This window comes from Canis lupus, chromosome 12 (genome assembly GCF_011100685.1).
Source record: "Canis lupus familiaris isolate Mischka breed German Shepherd chromosome 12, alternate assembly UU_Cfam_GSD_1.0, whole genome shotgun sequence".
Classification (NCBI taxonomy): domain Eukaryota; kingdom Metazoa; phylum Chordata; class Mammalia; order Carnivora; family Canidae; genus Canis; species Canis lupus.
In genome coordinates this window covers 65,539,793-65,560,067 of record NC_049233.1, presented here as the reverse complement: position 1 = coordinate 65,560,067, position 20,275 = coordinate 65,539,793, and the positions used below count along the sequence as shown (strand labels likewise).

At 45.9% G+C, this 20,275-nt stretch overlaps 1 long non-coding RNA gene across 3 annotated transcripts in view; it reads left to right on the top strand.

Annotated features, from left to right (window-relative positions):
- The first annotated feature begins 3,016 nt into the window (after positions 1-3,016).
- The window catches only part of LOC111098383, a 64,563-nt gene continuing 47,304 nt past the window's right edge, over positions 3,017-20,275 (top strand). For all 3 annotated transcript variants that reach the window (XR_005368104.1, XR_005368105.1, XR_005368106.1), the window contains exon 1: positions 3,017-3,136. This is a non-coding gene — a long non-coding RNA (uncharacterized LOC111098383). The remainder of the gene's footprint in view (positions 3,137-20,275) is intronic.

The following is a 20,275-nucleotide window of genomic DNA, read 5'->3' as shown; positions in this document are numbered from 1 at the left end:
GCCGCCCTCCAGCCTGCAGGCTCCCGGGCCGGACAGGTGGGTGTCGGTTGCGCGCCGCGCTGCTCCCCGGGCGCTCAGAATTCGTTCCACAGTGGGAATTCAAGCATCCTCAAGTTTCTTCCCGGCTCTTGCAAAACCGCAGCTGCTGGGGATGTTGCTTGGTACGGACACACGCATGGACAGACAAACGGAGAGACGGACAGGCGGGCGGATCGAGGAAGAAGGGTGAGGACAGCGAGAGGGGAAGAGTGAAGGACAGGGATGGTGACACGACAACGGTCTTCCTACGGAGCAAACCGGACCGAACCCCCTTCCTTCCCCATTCCGGTCTCGGTCTTCAATTTCTCCTCCTCCGTTAGGCTTGCGGAGCGCGGCCAGACCCCGACAGACCGCTGCTCTTGCAAGGAAGGAAGGCGAACAGCCGCGCAGGCTCCGGCGGACGCGCTCCTCCGCGCCGCCCAGCCCAGAGCCGAGGGGGCCTAGATTGCCCGCAGGTCTCCCGAGCGAGCGCGCGGCCGGGTCCCGGGGTGCGGGGAGAGCCGCGCGCGGAGCGGCCAGGGGTCCCCGAAGTTCATTACCCCGTGACTTTGTGCTTGTCGCTGCGGGCTGGGTCCCCTGTAATATCTCCAGAAGCGCTCTGACAGGCAGCCGCGGGGAGGGGAATAGGGCGTCCCTGGCCCACTTAGCTTTTCCCCCAACTCCTGGCGGGGTCTGACGTCAGCCATGTGCGGGGAGGGGATGGGAAGAGGGAGGGGGTTAAATGCTAATGATATTAATGAACCTCCAAGCGGCTCCCAAAGAAAATGCAGGCGCTGTCGGAGCTGACGAGTTAGAGTGTGAACAGGGGAGTGGGGCTCTGTGCGTGCGTGATGGTGAGGACCGTGCGGCTCCCGTAATAAAAATGAATTATTATATTTCATGGCAAAGGGGGAAGGGGAGGGGAGACGGAGCATTCTCCAAACGCTGCCCCCCCCCCTTCTCTCCAGAGCGCCAGACAGATTCGAGGAAGAAACTGGGTGGCTGTGTGTTTGTGTGTGATTGTGCGCACCGGATATGGCCATGTGAGTTGGTTCATTCTTGGGCCCGTTCCCCCTTCTGTTGGGTAAAACTTGGATCTGGTCCGAGGTGAGTAATTATTCATTTTGCAACTATCTACGGAAAGTTGTGGCTGAGCACGCCGCGTGCGGACTTGGGGCCTGGGATGGGGTCTGCTGGAGGCTCCGCTCCTGCGGCCTTCGCGGGGTCCACCTGGGCACCAGCTGCGGGGAGGGCGCCGGCCGCTCCCCCAAAGCCAAGCCCAGCCGGAGCTCCGCGAAGCTCCTGTCGCCCTCATTATCTACACTGGAGGCGGCTGGAGGGCGCAACTTTCCCTCCTGCAGCCCCCCCACCCCACCCCCAGGAGGCTTCGCTGGCTCCCCCTCTCCGGGTCGCGGCCGGGGATTCTGGAGAGCTCCTCCGCCTTGGGCCCCCCATCCCTCCCGCCAGGCGCGGCTCTCTCCTGCGCTCTCCCGCTCCGGGTCCCTGCGCCGCACCGGGAGAGCGCACGCCGAGGGAGCGGGGAGCCCAGATCTCGAAGAGATTAATTCTTATTTAAGCTCTCCCTGCAGCTTGAACTTGTCGAACAAGAGCTTGCCAGCCAGTCCTCCGGGCGTGGGCCGGCTGGAGGTCAGGGGTCGCACCTCCAGCTCTCCCGCCCTCCGCAGCGCTTTGGGGGGGGGGGGGCGGGGATGGGGGGGCGCGGGGAGCGCGGAGGAGAACTGAGACCCGCGCTCCGCAATCCTCCCCGCCCTCCTCTAGCCCCACTTTCCGCAGACTCCGGGGCACCCCGGGCTTCCGAGGACAGTTAGTGTGTGCAAGCGAGCGCCCGCGTCCCCGAGCCCTCGGAGGGCGCAGCAGCCCCTCCGCCCCGCGGCGTCTCCGGGGCGCGGGCCGTGCGCTCCTGCCCGCGGCCTCCGCACGTGAGCGCAACTTTCCGCAGCAGCCTCCTCCGCACGGCCCCGCGCACCAGCACCGCACGCTGCCCCCGCGTCCCCGCCGCGGTCGCAGGGACACGCGGAACCGGCAAGAAAGAGGACGACTCTTTCCCAAGTGAGCCCTCCTCGGGTTTTGGTATTGGGACGAGATTGGGGAATTGTGGCCCAGAACCATAAAGCTGAGGGTATTTCTTTAGGAGACAGGACAAGACATCAAAATTGTGGACGGCTAAGTTGGGCAGTGTACTGGCCGCACGCGCCAGAAAGGGAATTCCGCGTCCAGAAAGGGAACCGAGCGTCGTTAGAGACACGCAGTTAGTGTGCCAGGCTGGGGTCGGAGCTTGAGGTTCTGGCTCCCGCTGGAAACCCACTTGCTCCACCGCCACCACCACCATCACGTGGACGCAGAGTGGGCCACTTGGTTAAGGACAAAGCATGAGATCCAAGTACAGTAACGGATCTCGGGCAAAAATGAAGGCCAGTGTCAGAGACTAGACCTGGGCCTGTCTCCAGGGGGGGGAAAGTTTAGGAGCCGGTGGCAAGAAGGAGACCCAGAAGCCGCTCTTCGGGATGGGGGGCTTGGAAGTAGGAAGACTCTGGCTCTCCAGGAGTGAAACTACCTCCCTCCATCTCCATACTCCCCGACATTTTCGCCCTGCTGGCTCATTTGTAGGGACCAAAACTTGTGGGAAATACTCCTGAGGCTCACCAAATTGTCTCAAATTCAAAATGGGAATGACCCCCTTTTTTTTTCCTGTCACCAGTCCCTAATCAAGCAGGGTATCCATCCAGAAGGCCACTGAATAGACACACACACACACACACACACACACACACACACACACACCATCACCAGCACCACCACACCATCCAGCCCTGGCAAAAGGCACCGCACACACACCCACAGCATGTTCGTCCCGTGTTCTGCGCGCCCGGCTGTAATTATCCGCGCGCTTTGCATAAATCACAATGCAATTCTGAAATCATCATGATGACTTTCTGGCATGATTGGTTCGGTGGCAACGGCAGCTACAAGATCCAGGGTGGGCGGGAGGGGCTGGGGTGCACCCGCCCATGGGGTCCAAGAGGAGCCTAGAGCCCAAGGGCCTGCAGGCTTCTGCTCAGTGGAAGCTGCTGCAGGCCACAGGGACCTCGGATCTAAGGTTAGAAACTCGGGACTGTTATTTTCCGTCTTTCTATCAATGCGTGCAGTGTGAATCATTGTAGATGCTGCATAAATGTTGTGTGGATAAATAAAGGAGGAAAGTCTCCTGCAGAATTCCCAAGAAGCCCCTGGAGGCACAATAAGGCTAACCACTGGAAGCCAGGAGGTGGAGGTTCAGACTCTTGTCCCAACTAGCTGTGTAACCTTGGGCAAGCGACCTCCCTGGGCTCCAACTGTCAGTAAATGATTCAACCTTAACTTTCAAAGATTTTTCCTATGAGTGCAGGACGGGAAATGGTTGCTAAGGGGCAAATGCCACCTAGCTCAGCAGTACTTTTTAACAGAGACAAGTTCAAGGATGAGTTTATAGTAGTTTTCTTGGGGAAGGAGTGGAGCCACATCCCAGAGGTTCCGAAGCCCTTCGGACCAGCTCTAAACACAGCCCCTAACTTCCTCTTTAGCCTTCTGTGAGTATGGGACTCTCCACCAAAAATCAAAACCAAAAACATACTTTCATTACAGGATGTTTATATGTTGGCCCAGGAGTTAAGAAATAAAATTATGAGAAGGACCACAGAATCTAAGGGTCTCTCTGTCCATCCATCAATCATCACCCCCCCCCCCTTCATCACATCCTGAGTACCTGCTCTGTGTCACAGATTCATGACATGATCCCTTTCTCAAGGAGTCTACAGAGAGAGCAGACACATAAGAGGTGCTAAATGCATTGGCTTGGACTAAAACACAGGACATTCTGGGGAAATACACAAGGGACCCTAAACCAGTGTGGAGTGGAGTAGGCTATCATGGGCTGCCTGAAAAGCTGGTCTTGTGTTAGGGGAATCTGTTGTCTCTGAACCCAGTCTTATATTAGAGCCTACTCTCCCTTACTCCATTATTCTTAGTAATGCCTCTTCCCATCCATTTAAAGAGGGCAGTAGAGTCCTATTAACTAAATGGTGTAAGAGAGGCAAAGGTGCAAGGCAGGCCTCTAGCATCAGGTTATGTCGGTCTCACCCCTACCTCTCTCTTTACTAGCATCGCTAAAAATGGTGCTATCTTCTCCATTAACTGCCCCCCACCCTGCATTCTTCTTAATTAAAACAGCAAAGGAGAAAGAAACAGCCTTTCCATCAGCAAACAGAGCTGAAGTTGGTGTGGAACAGAGAGACGGCCTCCCCAACCAATAATCAACCCCCTCTCAGAGGCCCTTCTACCTGTAGAGATTCCTTTCTTTAAGATGCCCTTTACCTCACTGACAAGCAGAGTTGAGAGATACCCAGACCCAGAAAATGTCTGAGAAAAGCTACCAGTTAAGCTTGGCGTGGGTTTGATATTCAGTCTCCCAAAGATGCTTGGACACAAGTTTTGTTTATTTATTTATTTGTTTGTTTACATGAGGAAAAAGCTGATTCTCATTTGTTTCCAAACCATACGTCAACCTCTGGGTTGGTTGTTGCTTTCCCGGTGGATGGGGAAGATGGTCTAGCACAAAGTAGATGCTCAGTGAGGGCTTGCTCTAAGTGATGGAATGAAAGACACCATCTCATCAAACTTGCTCCTGATTCTGCTGAGGGCCTCTCTACAAGCTGTTTGGGTCCTATCTAATTCTACTTAGGAAAGACACACTGAGAACAACCCAGAACAGAGATACAGATGCTCCAGAACCCAATGGTGCTGAATTGTGAAGTTGTTCCTTACATTTCCCAGGACTTGTTGGCTAAGAGTTGTCTCTTCTTCCCCACCAGATGGGAAGACAAACACTGTTCCCAGTAAAAGGATTAAGACAATGCTTGGTGTGACTGGCTTCTCCCCCAAACCCCCCCCCTTTTTCCCCCCAACCCCCTTAACAAATAACATTGTCTTGGCATTCATCCACACCCTCCTCCCTTGGAGCCACAGAAGCTGAAGAAATTCAAGTCTAGAGGCAGGCTGAAGATTAGGGGCGTCTGAGTCCTACTATAGTTTGACATTCTTCTTGCCCTAAGAATGATCAAATAGAAACATCTTTCTCCATCTCTTATTTTATTTCCTACATAAAATATTCTATTTATTGATAGCCTGCCTTGGTGCCAGAAGAATTTATCAATGGCTCTCTTGTCAAAGTGCTTTAATTTGTGACCTGGGCTCTGTCCCTAAAAGAGGACTCACTTGAGATGTATTTAAAACATAAACAACCAAAGATGTTAACAGAAACATAAGCGCAAGAAAATATTGTGGTCTCCTTCTTTTCCCCCAGGAAAATGGGTCAACAGGGACAAAGCTGTCTGTTTCTTATTTCCTAATGGCAAGAGTTAGAGGTTTGGAAGAGACATAAGGGATACCCAGCTCTCCAACTAGCCAAGGAGCTCTTGGAGTAGAGACTACCTGATTCATCTTCGGAGTGTCGGTGTTCGCACTCTGGCACATAATGGTGCTTTATAAATGTGCAATGTCTAAGTGACCCTGCTTCTTGGTACTCACAGTGAAAGCTGAGGTTTGAGGTGGGGGGCGAGGGGGGCGGGGCTTGCCTTTACTTTGTCCCAGCAATGGGGTTGGTGGGGAGTAGAGACAGGTCCTCTAGACCTTCAAACCGTGGGAAGCAATGCAGGTAATTGTTTGGCTTTCTAAAACAAAAAAGAAAGGCTAGGAAGCAGACTACATCCAGGGAGAGATTGGCCACCGAGCCTTCCACAACCTCTTAATTTCCTGTCAATGACACAATGTGACTCAGTTTCCATTTAGCCCAGAACTACAGAGCATACAAGTTGGAAGGGACCTTAGAGATCAGTACTCTTCTAATTCCATCATTTCACAGATGAGAAAAACTGAGATCCTTAGAGACAAAGTTTGTCTTAGGTCACTCACCTAGAGACAGAGGCCATCACCAGAACCCATATCTCTTGATGCTGAGACTAATGCTCTTTGAAATATTAAATCCACTGCACTGAGCTACCTCCCATCCCATTTCTCAGAAGGGCTTCTAGAATCTCCAGTGAAGCCAAATTCACTCACAAGTGAAGTAATCAGAACTAAGAGAAGTGTTGTATGCATCTTGAAGCAATAGTTTGGTATTTCTAGTGCTTCCAACTCCCCCACTTCCCAAATTTTCCTTCAAATTCTCTGACAGTCTTTAAAATTTGCTGTGTCCCAATGGAGAGCAGACTCGTGAGGTCTTTTTCCGTTTTGTGGAGGGAATGATTTGAGCTACAAGAGGAACTACTTAGAGATACTAATTGTAGACGCTGAGAAAAAGTCAATGATTAGACTGAACAATTAATTACTAAATTTGATCGGTGTAGATTGCCAATCCGGGCCTTTCAGATTTTAAAAACATCCCTCTAGTCCCTCCACAGCAGGGACCTGCTTTATCCAGATTACTGTTTCAACACTAGTAGAAACAATTGTTATGTAAAACGGGGTAGCCCGTTTAAATGTGGCTAACATATTTGAGAATAAACTACAATTCTTTATTGCATGAATAAGTATATCAGGATCACATATTTGATCTCTGCCAATGCAGTGAAAAGCATCATACATTCTAGTATGCTTTGTTTCCAAATGATCTAGTTCACACAGTACCCTGTTGTCCTCCTATTCTAGTAAGTAATTTCAGAATTCACATCACTTACAAAGATGCCGAGTGGCTATTTAGGGAAGTCTGATTCAAAAAAAAAAAAAAAAAAAAAAAACCCTCCAAAACAAAACAAACCTCCCCCTCTCTTCTCCCTCCCCCAAACCCCACGCGCTTTGTGCAAGACGGAGTCAACCAGTGGGATTCACAGGAGGTCCCCAAGTCAAATGCTGCAGCTGCGTTTTTAAAAAGGGTTGGATAAACTACAGCCGTTAATAACATCTGTATCTATGCAAGCTAAGATGATGATAGGGGTAATCAGATCTCATGCTTCAGGGCATAAGATGATTGCCTGCTGGGAGGGGGGGGATTTGGCCTTTCAGGTAAAGCAGTTCACAACTCAGGAGGTAGGTTGCTGGTATTTCTCCCAGTTTCTAAAATTTCAGGTATAATTGACATGATTTTGGAGTAGATGAAACAGCGATTTGAAATCAGATCAGGACATTGAATAACGAGATGTTCGAAATACCCACACACGTCACATACAACATATGTGTATCTCTCTATAGATAAATACAAATATTTGGATGCCGTTTTGTGTGTGTGTGAAGGCTGAGGTTCTTTGATGTGTTTTGAACATCTTTTAGTGCAAAGTGGAAGCTTAATAAATGTTAAACAACAGCAACAATGGAAATAGTGGAAGTAATTCAACTGTAGTCCATGCATTTTTGATTAGCTAAAATAATATATAGCTACCCAAGGTCATAACTGCACGTATTTGGGTCCCTAAATATATCTATTTCCAGTTGCATTAGCTCAATAATGATTGAGTTGCATGTTTGGAGTGTACAAGGAATGCATTCATTTTAATGTCCTGGTTGCTAAAGTAATTTTTAAAACTTAGTCTTTGTCTGGAAGTGAGAAAGGAATAATGCAAGATAATCTTACCTTCTCTTTTGATTTCTTTCCTTTTTAAAAAATATTTATTTATTTATTTATTTATTCATTCATTCATTCATTCATTCATGAGAGACACAGAGAGAGAGAGAGGCAGAGACACAGGCAGAGGGAGAAGCAGGCTCCATGCAGGGAGCCTGATGTGGGACTCGATCCCGGGACCCCAGGATCACACCGTTGGCGGCAGGCAGGCACCAAACCGCTGAGCCACCCGGGCGTCCCTCTTTTGATTTCTTTAACATTTTCAAACCCCAGGAGGGGCACATGTTTAGTACAGTTGCACAATTTAACCAATTTTGAAAACACTTCTGCAAGTGTGAGCAGGGTTAAAGAACTTCCTTTATTTAAACACGTCAACCCATACTGCGGGGCATACAACATCAGACAGCTGTCCACATTTCAGAGAGGTGCAGAAGCTTTTGAAGGAGTAGGTTTCTAGCAGAGTGGTTAGAGTTCTTTTGGCATGAAAGACATTCTTGCCACTGGCTTCATCATTATTACTAAGCCATTCACTTCTGTTCCACACAGAGGGACTGTTCTGAAGGATATGGCTGTTAAATGCAATTTTTAAAATGATGCGCATAAACAGTTTTAAAGGGGGAAAATCCTGCAGCTGTTTGGCTGCAGACAGGCATGGGAAATTAGTCAGAAGCCCAAAGCATCATAGTTAATAACCATTATTCTGTTGTCTGGGATGTTTGTTTAAATACTATTGACACTGTGTATGTATTGTCATCTTCTCTAAATTGTAGCTCTTAGCCACTGAGATCTTGTTAAAGACCACCTAGGGTTTCCTCTGTATGACGCTGAATTGTGTATTCACCTGATGGATAAACAAAAACCAGATTTTTTTTGTTTCAATTTTTCTCTCCTGTGCCACTAGCAGGAAATTTTCTGAACTAAAGCCGGAGATTGCCTGAGTACAGTAGAAATAGCCGCTGGGGGTCCCAACCTTCGTATTTCTCCTCTAGTGATAGAAAATGAACAAACCCATCAACTGATTAATACAATTCAGTTCTGCTTAAAATTCACAGATCTGTTTGGTATGAGACTGTATTTTAAAAGACTCATACTTGCCATTAAGTGTGAAGAAATCAGTAACTATTCTTTTCATCAACAGCATGTTGGTTTTTTTTTTTTTTTCCTCCCCCATTTCGGTTTTGCTTATTAAGTGAGGTCATTTGGGAGAAGAGCGGCTCTGGTGGGTGGGAAAAAAAAAAAATCTAACAGCCCGACTCCCAAGTTGAGAGCTCCACATCACGGGCCATTCAGTACAAAGCGTTTTATATCTTGACTTATGAGGGGACAATAGCCAGTCTTACAAAGGCACCACCTGTGATTTAGCACGGTTGACATCTTTGTTAAGGAGGAGCCGGAGGGCAGAAGAGAAAACAGCACGTGCACAATCCGGAACTGGTGACCGAGCCCCACCTTCAAGGGCCATTTCATAACGTGGCCCAGGCCTCATCAGGGTTTTAGGGTTTTTTTTTTGTTTGGTTGGGTTTTTTTAGCTTAGAGTTTTTTTTTTTTTTAGCTTAGAGTCTTAAAAAAGGAAGTGGGGAGAAAGGAAAGGAAGGTTATCCACGCCAAATGACCCAAAGCTCTGCAAAGCTCTGCACTTACGGCCCGCCAGCGCCGCGCTGTCCCATTTTACAGATGGGTAAGTGGAGGTCAGGTCCGCGGAGGGGCGGGCTCAGCAGGTGCCAGCGGGCGCCGGGGACCCCCGCGGGGCTTTGGGGCGCGTGGGGGGGCAGCGCGGCCGCGGGAGGGACGTCGAGGCCCCCGTCTCCGGCCCAACCTTCGGGCCCGGTGGCTTTTTGCTTCCTTCCCGAAGGTCGTTTCTGACAAATCTATCTATTTGGGGCAAATTGTCAGTGAGAAACTTCCGCTCGAACTGCCCTGGACAAAACCGGCTGTTTGAAAAGGGTAAATCCCGCGGCCCGGCGAGGGGAACAATGGGCCGCTGGTGCTGCTGCGGCGGGGGCGGCCGCGCGGGCCGCACAAAGGGCGGATTAATTGGGGCCGCGGCTGAGCGGTTCGCGCTAGCTCCACTCAGCCCGCGCCGCGGGGCGCCCCATTGACTGGGCCCCGAGCCCCACTTTTCACAAACTCCAAACAAAAGTCAATTTCTTTTTTATAAGGCGGGGGAGGGGGCCGCGGCCAAGATTCTCCACTGGCTCCTGCGCCACATTCTTGCAGCGCAGGGGGGTGGGGGTGGGGGCGGGGGTGCGCGGGGAGGAGAGGGGTGTCGGGGTGTCGGGGTGTCGGGGTGTCGGGGCGCCGGGGCGCCGGGGCGCGGACGGGATTGGCAGGGGACGCGGGGTGGCTGCGGGGGCCTGCGCTGTCCGCGGTGCCGACCCGAGGCGCGCCCTCCTGGTCGCACCTGACCTCCAGGTGGGAGCTCGGACCCTTGCAGGGGGCCCGGCAGCCGCGGGGAGAGGCCCAGGTGAGGGGTGGGGCCGCCCAGCTGGGGGGAGTACAGGCAGGTGATGTAGGAGGAGGGAAAAGAGGCCTCTCCGGAGGGGTGACCGTTCGTCAGGTATTTATTGAGCAACTACTACTGCGAGCGGGGACAAAAGCGAGTTTGCTCTCAATTTATTTTTTTTTTTAAGATTTTATTTATTTATTCGTGAGACACACACAGAGAGAGGGGCAGGGACACAGGCAGAGGGAGAAGCAGGCTCCACGCAGGGAGCCCGATGTGGGACTCGATCCTGGGTCTCCAGGCTCACAGCCTGGGCCCAAGGCAGACGCTCAACCGCTGAGCCACCCAGGCGTCCCTGCTCTCAATTTACACACAAGTGGGAAGGCTGACTCCCAAATCAATTAGCGGGTGTGGGGAGGGGCTTGCCAGGATGGGGGTCCCGAAGGAAGGCCTGAGCACCACCAGCCTTCTGTAAAGTTACAAGACAGACTTGCCCGTGGAAACTATGGATTCCATAGTCCTACTGATTACCTTGTAGGCCCACCCTACTGTGAGAAGTGGCAGTCATTAAAAATTGTAGGGTCAAGGTAGTGACGGTCTGAAGATCCAGGATGGAGGGGCCAGGAGTTCTCTATAGAGAAATAGTCTCCTCTGTTTCTCTCCTTTCAAGATAGGAGAAGGGGTGCAGAGGGGTCTTCAGCAGGACACTGGGAGAGGCAGGAGATTCCTTTAATAATAAGACTAGATGCAGTCTCTGCCTCCAAGCCTCCGTTCCAAGCTGGGTAGGCAATGGTTGCATACCAGACACCCCAGTCCTCCTGGCTAGTGCAAAGGCCAATAGTCTTCTTGGAGGACCGGCTTTCCCAGTGAATCCCTTGGGAGGAGGGACCACGCGCAGGTGTAAGGGAAGCCATCTGTTGATGGAGGGCTCGAGCCTCCGCTAAGAGATTAAATTACAAGGTCTTTATGGAAGATACTTCTGCTCTTGGATCAGCAGGCACTTGCGTGCTCTCAGGCTGGTGCGTTGAAGTCTTCAACAGCTAGGCTTTCCTATAGAGACCCCCTAGAGGCATCAGGCCAGGGTGTTGGCACGCGTCTAGGTGGGCACGCTGGAGGGGAGCTCTGATGGCAGGTACTGAATCTGTGGCAGGCTCAGGAAGAGGGGTGAACAAGCCTTGGGGGGGGGGGCAGGCTGAAACAAGGCTGCAGGCAGAGAGAGCTAGCCATTGACATCAGGGAGCAACAGCCCAAGAGGGACCTGCTGGTACGATTCGGCCTGGGCTCCTTTTTAACCACAGCGTAGATTGAAAACGATCCTTTCTGGGCCAGACTGGGGACCCTTCCAGATTTCTGTTGAATCAGAGGCTGTGAAAATCAAGGGCAAATATTTATCTAAAGATGTCACAACTTTGAATTTCAATAATAATTTATCTGCTAATCTCTGATGGAAATCTAGAACAGCTGTTATTCCATTGTGTATTTTGAATTTCCAAAAGATAGATTGGGGGGATCAACATCTTTCTTCCACCCATTCTCAGCGTGCTTTCTTTGAGTTTATTGACGCCATTGCAAGTTCAAAGCAAATAAATGATAGGACATTCAGCTTATTGTGGAAGTTATTAAAGCCTACCAAAAATGTATTTAATATTCAACTTCTGTTGGCCAAGTGTGACAATGCTGAGTGTGTCCATGCTGGGGAAAGTTGGGTGAGGGTGGAAAGATTGAGATGTTGCATTATTAGGAAGAAAAAAAGAAAATACAAGTATGAATCAGAGTGATGAAGCTTCCAACCTCAGTGTGTAGGTGTAGACAAAACTGATGATGGGCTCAACTGTCTATTAATGGAAAGCTTATGACCACAGCTTCTAGGAACACCCAGCATGGTTGCTTATCATTTATATTTTACAGAAGAAATTCATCAGAGAAGGGGACACAAGGTGATTTTAATAAGGTCCACTCATGAAAGGGATGATGTACTGGCATTGGGCCGTTTCATCACTCTGGTTAGCTTTGAAGGCCTTGAATTACTACCCTCTGTTTTTTAGAAGGAATTACTTTGGAGTCATTTGATGTGACCATCATTAGAGGAAAAAAACTCCTGGAGATCTGATTATAATTAAACTTCAATTTTTTTTCACTTATACTTGCTGGCTGAGCAAACACTGCCGGAAAGAAAGAATGATCCTGGTACCCTCAGTTAGGTTGCCAGAAAAGTACAGAAATCTGACCTCTGATAATGGCAGTGCAGGGGCAAGTACAGCACTGGACCTAGAATACGGTAGTCATGAGCCAAAAAGAAGGAGCGCTCCATCTAGGAGTGGACTAGATTTTTTTTTTTTTTTTGGACTAGATTTTTTAAATCAGTAAAGGAATGGCGTTTTCTAATGGCTTTTCCTTGGAGAGGGAAAACAAAGGAGACATAGCCGTTGAGCTTTAGTATAATAGCCAAGATTCTAGAAATAAAATAGCTAACATTTGATCGTGAAATGTATCATATATATAAAGTACTATATGAAGGTATCTACACAATCTAAAGAATGAAATAAAAATAAATGCTTATATCCTGGCAGCTACATTAAAAAAAAAAGATTTTATGCATTTATTTGACAGAGAGACAGAGAGAGAGAGCACAAGCAGGGGGAAGCGCAGGAGAGGGAGAAGCAGGTTCTCTAGTGAGCCGGGAGCCCAATGCAGGCCAATGCGGGGCTCCATCCCAGGATGCTGGGATCATGACCAGAGCCGAAGGCAGCTGCTTAACAGACTGAGCCACCCAGCTGCTGCCCCCAAACAGCTATGTTTTAAAAATAGGATCTCAGTAGTAGGGAGGTTTCTTTGTGCCCTCTTGGGTTGCATGTCTTCTCCCCACCAACACATAGTAGAAGTCATCAGCACCTTGAGCTGTGTTTTGCTCATTCGTTTATTTTCTTTATAAGCTTACTACTTATGTACATATCCCTAAGTAATATAGTATGGAGTTTTGCTCTTGAAAAACTTGATATAGGGCAGCCCAGATGGCTCAGTGGTTTAGCGCCACCTTCAGCCCAGGACCTCATCCTGGAGACCCCGGATCGAGTCCCACGTCGGGCTCCCTGCGTGGAGCCTGCTTCTCCTCTGCCTGTGTCTCTGTCTGTCTCTCATGAATAAATAAATAAAAGTCTTTAAAAAAAAAAAAAGAAAAACTTGATATAAACAGAAGCATATATTTTGGAGTCTGCAGTGATGTGTTTTTTCTCTCAACACTGTTTAATGTTGGTATTAAATTAATTGTGGTACATCCAGCCAATGTGGTTTCCTCCTTCCCTCTGTTGTAGAGAACTCTACTGAGTGAGCATGCCACAGTGATTGGTCCTCACTACTGTGAATAGACATCTGGGTTCTTCCCTTCCTTTCTCTCTCTCTTTCTTTCTCTCTCTCTCTCTTTCTTTCCTCTTTCTTTCTTTCTTTCTTCTTTCTTTCTTTCTTTCTTTCTTTCTTTCTTTCTTTCTTTCCTTCTTTCTTTCTTCTTTCCTTTCTCTCTCTCTCTCTCTCTCTCTCCTTTCTTTCTTTTGTAATTATAATAGATGCTTCTATGTGTGTCTCTTGTGCATACCTCCTGGTATGCACATATGCCAAAGTTTCTCTAGCATATAAACCCAGACATAGAATTTTTTTTTTTTTTTAATTAGAGGGCAGGAGGAGGAAGGGGCAAAGGGAGAGGGAGAGAGAGAATCTCCAGCAGACTCCCTGCTGAGCTTGGAGCCCAATTGGGGGGGGGGGGGCTCCGTCCCACAACCCTGAGACCATGACCTAGCTAAATCAAGAGTCAGACGCTTAACTGACAGAGCCACCCAGGTACCCTTAGAATTGCTTTCTTATTCAATTTTACTAGGTACTATTTCCCTTAGTGGTTGTATTTATTTACACTCCTACCAGGAAGTGATGAATTATTGTTGCTTCCATCCTTGTTAACACTTATTAGACTTATTTTAAAATTTTTATAATGGGGGCAGCCCCGGTGGCTCAGCAGTTTAGTGCCGCCTTCAGCACAGGGTGTGATCCTGGAGACCCAGGATCCTGGAGACCCAGGATCGAATCCCACGTCAGGCTCCCTGCATGGAGCCTGCTTCTCCCTCTGCCTGTGTCTCTGTGCCCGCCCTCCCATGTCTCTCATGCATAAATAAATAAATCTTTAAAAAATAAAAATAAAAATAAATTTTTATAATGCATATTGGAGAAATTGCTTTTTGTAGTTTTAATTTGCATTTCTCTGATTACTACTAGGGTGGAGTCTTTTTCAGGTGTCTGTGGGCCATTTTTATTTTCTCTTTTATGAACTATGTGATTTTTGCTATTTTCCCATACGGTTGTTTTTCTTTTGATTCATAGAAGTTTAAAAACTTTATTTGGGGGGCGCCTGGGTGGCTCAGTTGGTTAAGCATCTGCCTTCAACTCAGGCCATGATCTTGGGGTCCTAGGATCCGGCCCTGTGTTGGGCTGCTTAGTAGGGAGTCTGCTTCTCCCTCTCCCTCTCCCTCTGACCCTCCTCCCTGCTTGTGCTCTGTCTCAAATAAATAAATAAAATCTAAAAGAAACCCCAAACTATTTTGGCTAATAATCCTTTGTCTTAATTATATGTATGGCAGGGACACCTGGGTAGCTCAGCAGTTGAGCCTCTGCCTTCAGCTCAGGGCATGATCCTGGGGTCCAGGATCGAGTAGTGCATCAGGCTTCTTGCGGGGAGCCTGCCTCTCCCTCTGCCTAGGTCTCTGTGTGTGTGTGTGTGTGTCTCTCATGAATAAATAAATAAAACCCTTAAAAAAATTATATGTATGGAAAATATTTTCTCACCTTCAGTGACTGTCTTTTTACTCTCCTAATGTCTTTGATTTAGGAGAAAGTTTTAATTTTATGTGGTAGAATTTATCAATATTTTCCTCCAGAAACTGATAATTCTGTTTTGTTTTAGAAAACTTTCCCTTTTATGAGGTTGTAATGGTATTCTCCTGAATTGTTTTCTAAAAGTTTTATGATTTAGGAAGCCTGGGTGGCTTAGTTGGTTAAGCGCCTACCTTTGGCTCAGGTCATGATCCCAGGGTCCTGGATGGAGCCCCACATTGGGCTCCCTGCCTAGCGGGCAGTCTGCTTCTCCCTCTCCCTCTGCCCCTCCTCCACACTTGTTCTCTGTCTCTCTCTCAAATAAATACATAAAAATCTTTAAATAAATAGATTAAATTAAAATATAAATAAATAAAAATTTTATAGGTTTTCCCTCCATGTCTAAGTCTCTAATCCAACTGGAATTGATTTTTGTGCATGGTGTGAGGTAGGGCTCCAATTCTGTTTTTTCAAAGTTGCTTAATACATTTTCCTAGTGTAATTGATCGAATCTTCTATCTCTAGTGCCCACTACATTATACAAACAAGTCTCTATATATGTATTGATTTGTTTCCAGGTTCTCTATTGTATTCCTTTGGCCCCTCTGTCTAGTCTTCGGCCAGTATCTCATTTTCTTACTATAGCTTACAGACTACGTCTTGATATCTGGGAGGGCAATTATCCTTACCTTATACTTTTTTCTTAGGGAGACTTGACAATTTTTTATCCTTTCTTCTTTCATTTCAATTTTAGAATTTGTTTGTTAGGTTCCATAAAAAATATTGCTGGGGCTTTTCATTGGAATTGGATTCTGTCGAAATGAGGAGAATTGACATCTTCATGCTATCGAAGTTTCCTACTAACAACGTGATATTTCTCTATTTATTTAAATCTTCTTTAATGGTGTTTCAACAAGGGCACCTTTCATTTGGGGCGCCTTGGTGGTCCAAATGGTTAGGCGTCTGTCATTGGCTCAGGTCATGACCTCTGGGTCCTGGGATTGAGCCCCATGTGGGGCTCCCTTGCTCAGCAAGGAGTGTGCTTCTCCCTCTCCCTCTGCCCTGCCCCTTCACCTCCACTCATGTGCATACACTCTCTCTCTCTTTCAAATGAATAAATAAAAAATCTTACAAAAAATAAGGTATAATTTTCCTTTACAAATGAGGTACACAACTTTGATTATATATTTTTGCTCTTATAATGGCATTCTTTTAAAATCAGTTTTCTTATTGTTTTTGCTCTATAGAAATGTATAGTGATTAGAAAAACTCTCTTATGAATTCTAATAATTTATCTGTATTTTGTCTTGAGTTTTCTATGTGGCCAATAATATCATCTGCAAATATGACAGTTTCTTATCTTTCTTTTTTTCATCCTTAAATCTGTAATTTAGTTTCTATTCTTTTCATACTTATATGGTTTAGCGACACAAATACAACATTGAATAGCAGTGGTGCTGGCAGTGACTTTACATTTTCCTTGATAGTAAAGAAAAGTATGTGATTGTTGGTGCATATGGGATATGAGTGTAGAATTGGCATATCTTCTGGTGAATTCAGTCTCAATTCACTTCATTTCCAGTAATGTTTTGGCTGTGGTCTGTTTTCTCTGATATTAATTTAGGGAAACTAGCTGGCTTCTTTGGTTTTCCACCCTTTGACTTTCTTTTTTTTTTTACCCTTTGACTTTCAAACTTTCTTGTATTTGTTTTAAGAATCTTTTGTAAACAGTATAGAACTTTTAAAAAAAAATTCAATCTGACAATCTTTGTCATTTAACTGGAGTCTTTAGTACATTTATGTTATTGTACATACTGATATGCTGGATTTACTACTACCATATTTTTGGTGCTTTGTATTTCTATTTTTCATTCCTTTCTTTTTTGCTTCTTTTATATCAGCTGAGGATTTTCCTCCCTCTTAGTAGTTTCCTCCTGCTCTTGTTTGGAAGTTATATTTTTTGAGTATCTACTAATCTACTAATCTTTCTGCCTCTTGAACAATATGAGAACCTTAGAAATCTTTTCATCTCATCTTTTCTAGTGCTGGGATCCAGTTATAGCTTAATCCCTTTCCCTCCACAGAATAGGTATTATTATTAATATAAACAAATTTATTTAGATTACCCAAATATTTACCTATATATTTGCTGATTATATCCTTTATAATTTTCTTCATTGCAGATCTGTTGGTGTTAGAGTCTCGTAGTTTTTGGTTGACTGAAAATATGTCTTGCACTCATTCTTAGGTATTTAACTGGGGCTATAATTCTTGATTTGAAGTTATTTTCTCTCAACACATTGATGATAGGATCAACTATCTTTGGGGTTTTTTTGTTTGGTTCTTTTTACTGCTGTTGAAAAGCACATTTACAGGGTGATCTGTTTTTCTCCTCTACTTTTTTAAAAAATATTTTATTTATTGGGGATCCCTGGGTGGCGCAGCGGTTTGGCGCCTGCCTTTGGCGTAGGGCGCGATCCTGGAGACCCGGGATCGAGTCCCATATCGGGCTCCCGGTGTATGGAGCCTGCTTCTGTCTCTGCCTCTCTCTCTCTCTCTGTGACTATCATAAATAAAAATTTAAAAAAAAAATAAAAAAAAATATTTTATTTATTTATTCATGAGAGAGGCAGAGAATAGGCAGAGACATAGGCAGAGGGTGAAGCAGACTTTCCACAGGGAGCCCAATGTCAGACTTGATACCAGGATCCCAGGATCAGGACCTGAGCCAGAAGGCAGACACTCAACCACTGAGCCATCAGGTCTCCCAGTGATTCTCTTTTCTTTTGGGTCTAAGCGGCTGTTTAAGTCCCTCATTTTAAAAAGTAATCATTTTATTTTTCATTTCTTCAAGTACTGTTTGGTTCCATTTTAGATCTGCTTGGATGTTCCTCACCATCTCTTACTCCGTGCTAATATTTACAAGCTCCTTTTATATTTATCATCAACCATATAAAATTTGTATTTGGTCACTAATACTGTCAATATTTGATGGGTGTGAGGGACTGCTTTTGGTGTCTGCGACTTGCTTTTTCTGATTTTCCCTTCATGTTTCTTCTTAGGCTTTGGGATGGTTTTGTCTCCTTTGAGCTTCTCATTGTCTTGGTGCTTTCTTTCTGGGGATTCTTAGAAGCCAAAGTAGAAGATGAATTTGTGCAGAGAGGATTTGCATTTGCCCTTTCTAGTCAGGTCACCTGGTTGTACTACCTGGGATCCTTTTATGTTGAGATACTCTATTATTAGGATTTAACGTTTTTTTGACCGCACAAGTGGTATGGGTCCAGATAGAAAAACCTGTGTGAGACCTAGCTGTGCTTCCTAATTCTTAGGGAAGTTTTGTTTTCTTTCTGTCTTCCCAGCATCAACTGTAAGATAGCAAATATATTTACCGGTAAATTTTTAAATTTATCTTTACACTGAGGATATAGCCCCTTGTGTTTTTAGTTTTTATGCAAGGATTCTCCTAATCAGTTCCTTACCTTGGGCATTCTCTGAGCATTATCTCAAAGTTGAGATTCAGGATCTTCAGAATCTGACAGAAACTCTCAGGGTGAAAGCTGGCTTTGGAACTTGCTTACCTACTAGGGTTCCTGTTTTCAACTTGCTTTTTGGGATCTGAAAATCCCTCCTATTTGTGCTGGCTCACTGATGCATTTAAAAAGATGGGGCTTTTTTGTTGTTGTTTTAAATTTAAAAAAATTTTTTTAAGTAATCTCTATGCCCAAAGTGGGGCTCAAACTCACAACCCTGAGATGAAGAGCCACAGATTCCACTAACAGAGCCAGCCAGGTGCCCCTAAAAAGATGTTTTAAAAATATTTCAATCGAGGGGATCCCTGGGTGGCTCAGTGGTTTAGCGCCTGCCTGCGGCCCAGGGAGTGATCCTAGAGACCCAGAATCAGAATAGGTTGGGCTCCCTGCATGGAGCCTGCTTCTCCCTCTGCCTGTGTCTCTGCCTCTCTCTGTGTGTCTCTCATGAATAAATAAATAAAATCTTAAAAGAAAAAATATCTCAGTTGGGGGTGGGAGGTACCTGGCTGGCTCAATCCATAGAGCATGTGACTCTTGATCCTGGGGTCATGAGTTTGAGCTCCATGTTGTCCTTAAAAATTACTTAAGGAAGTTAAAAACAGAAAGAAACACTTTTAAAAAACCTTTATCAAGCATTTTATTTTAGTTGAAGTTATCTTTCAGGATATCTGTATTAGTCAGGGTTCTGCATATAAAGAGATTACAGTATATATAAGAGACAGAAAAATAGAAGGATTTTAAGGAATTGGCCCATGAGATTGTGAGGGCTGCAAGTCCAAAATCCATGGAGCAGGCCAGCAGGCTGGAAATGCCAGCAAGAGTTGATGCTGTAGTCTAAAATCCAAAGGCAAGTCTGAAGGCAGAGTTTCTTCCTCCTCAGGGAACCTCAGTCTTTTCTCCTAAGGCCTTTAGCCAAGTGGATGAGGCCCACCCATATTATGGAGGGTAATCTGCTTTACTCAAAATCTGCTTTAACCACATCTAAGGAATACCTTCACAGCAACATCTTAGACTGGTGTTTTGGCCAAACACTGGGCACCATTGCCTAACCAAGCTGCCACATAAAATTAACCATAGCAGCATCTAATCTACCAAAGTGCTGGAAACAGAAGCCAGAGGTATAATTTCTCATGATGACATAATAGCACACTGAAGGGGCACAATAATGTCATGCCTAGAGACTTTGATGCAAATAGGTCTAGGGTGACAGTGGCCATTTTCTGAGGAGGCTTACAGACTTCTGTTTTCACAGCGTAGTGCTTACTATAGGCTTGAATGCTTACTATACGTGTTACGGGTTGTGGCAAATGTGCTCTTCCCTTTAAAATTATAGGAAAAGGAAGATAAACTTAATTGCCTCAAGTTATAGGCCATAATGATGCAATCTATCTTGGAAAAGCATATTATTTACTCAAACTTGCCGAAATTCAGTAAATGTCTTATAAAAATAGAAGGCCAAACTGGAGAGTACTACATGGCAGGGGGATCAGAATGATGATTATTCCTGCTTTAGAATCTAAAAGGTGTTTTCAGGTGATTAAAAAAATTCTTTTTCTTCTCCTTCTCCTCCTTCGTTCACGATTTTTAAAAGGCCTAGAAACAGATGACAATCAAAAATTTAAAATCCACAAATTACCTAGGTATCCACATACAGAATATTGATACTTTCTTTACACTGAATCACTTATAATGCTTTTCTGGTTTGGAAGAGCTTTTTCTATTCTATTTGATTTGAGGGAGTGCCTCTGGGGAGGAAGGTGTGGGGGAATAATGTCAGCCATCAGGAGGATCAGAAGTAAGAGATTCTTGGGATCCCTG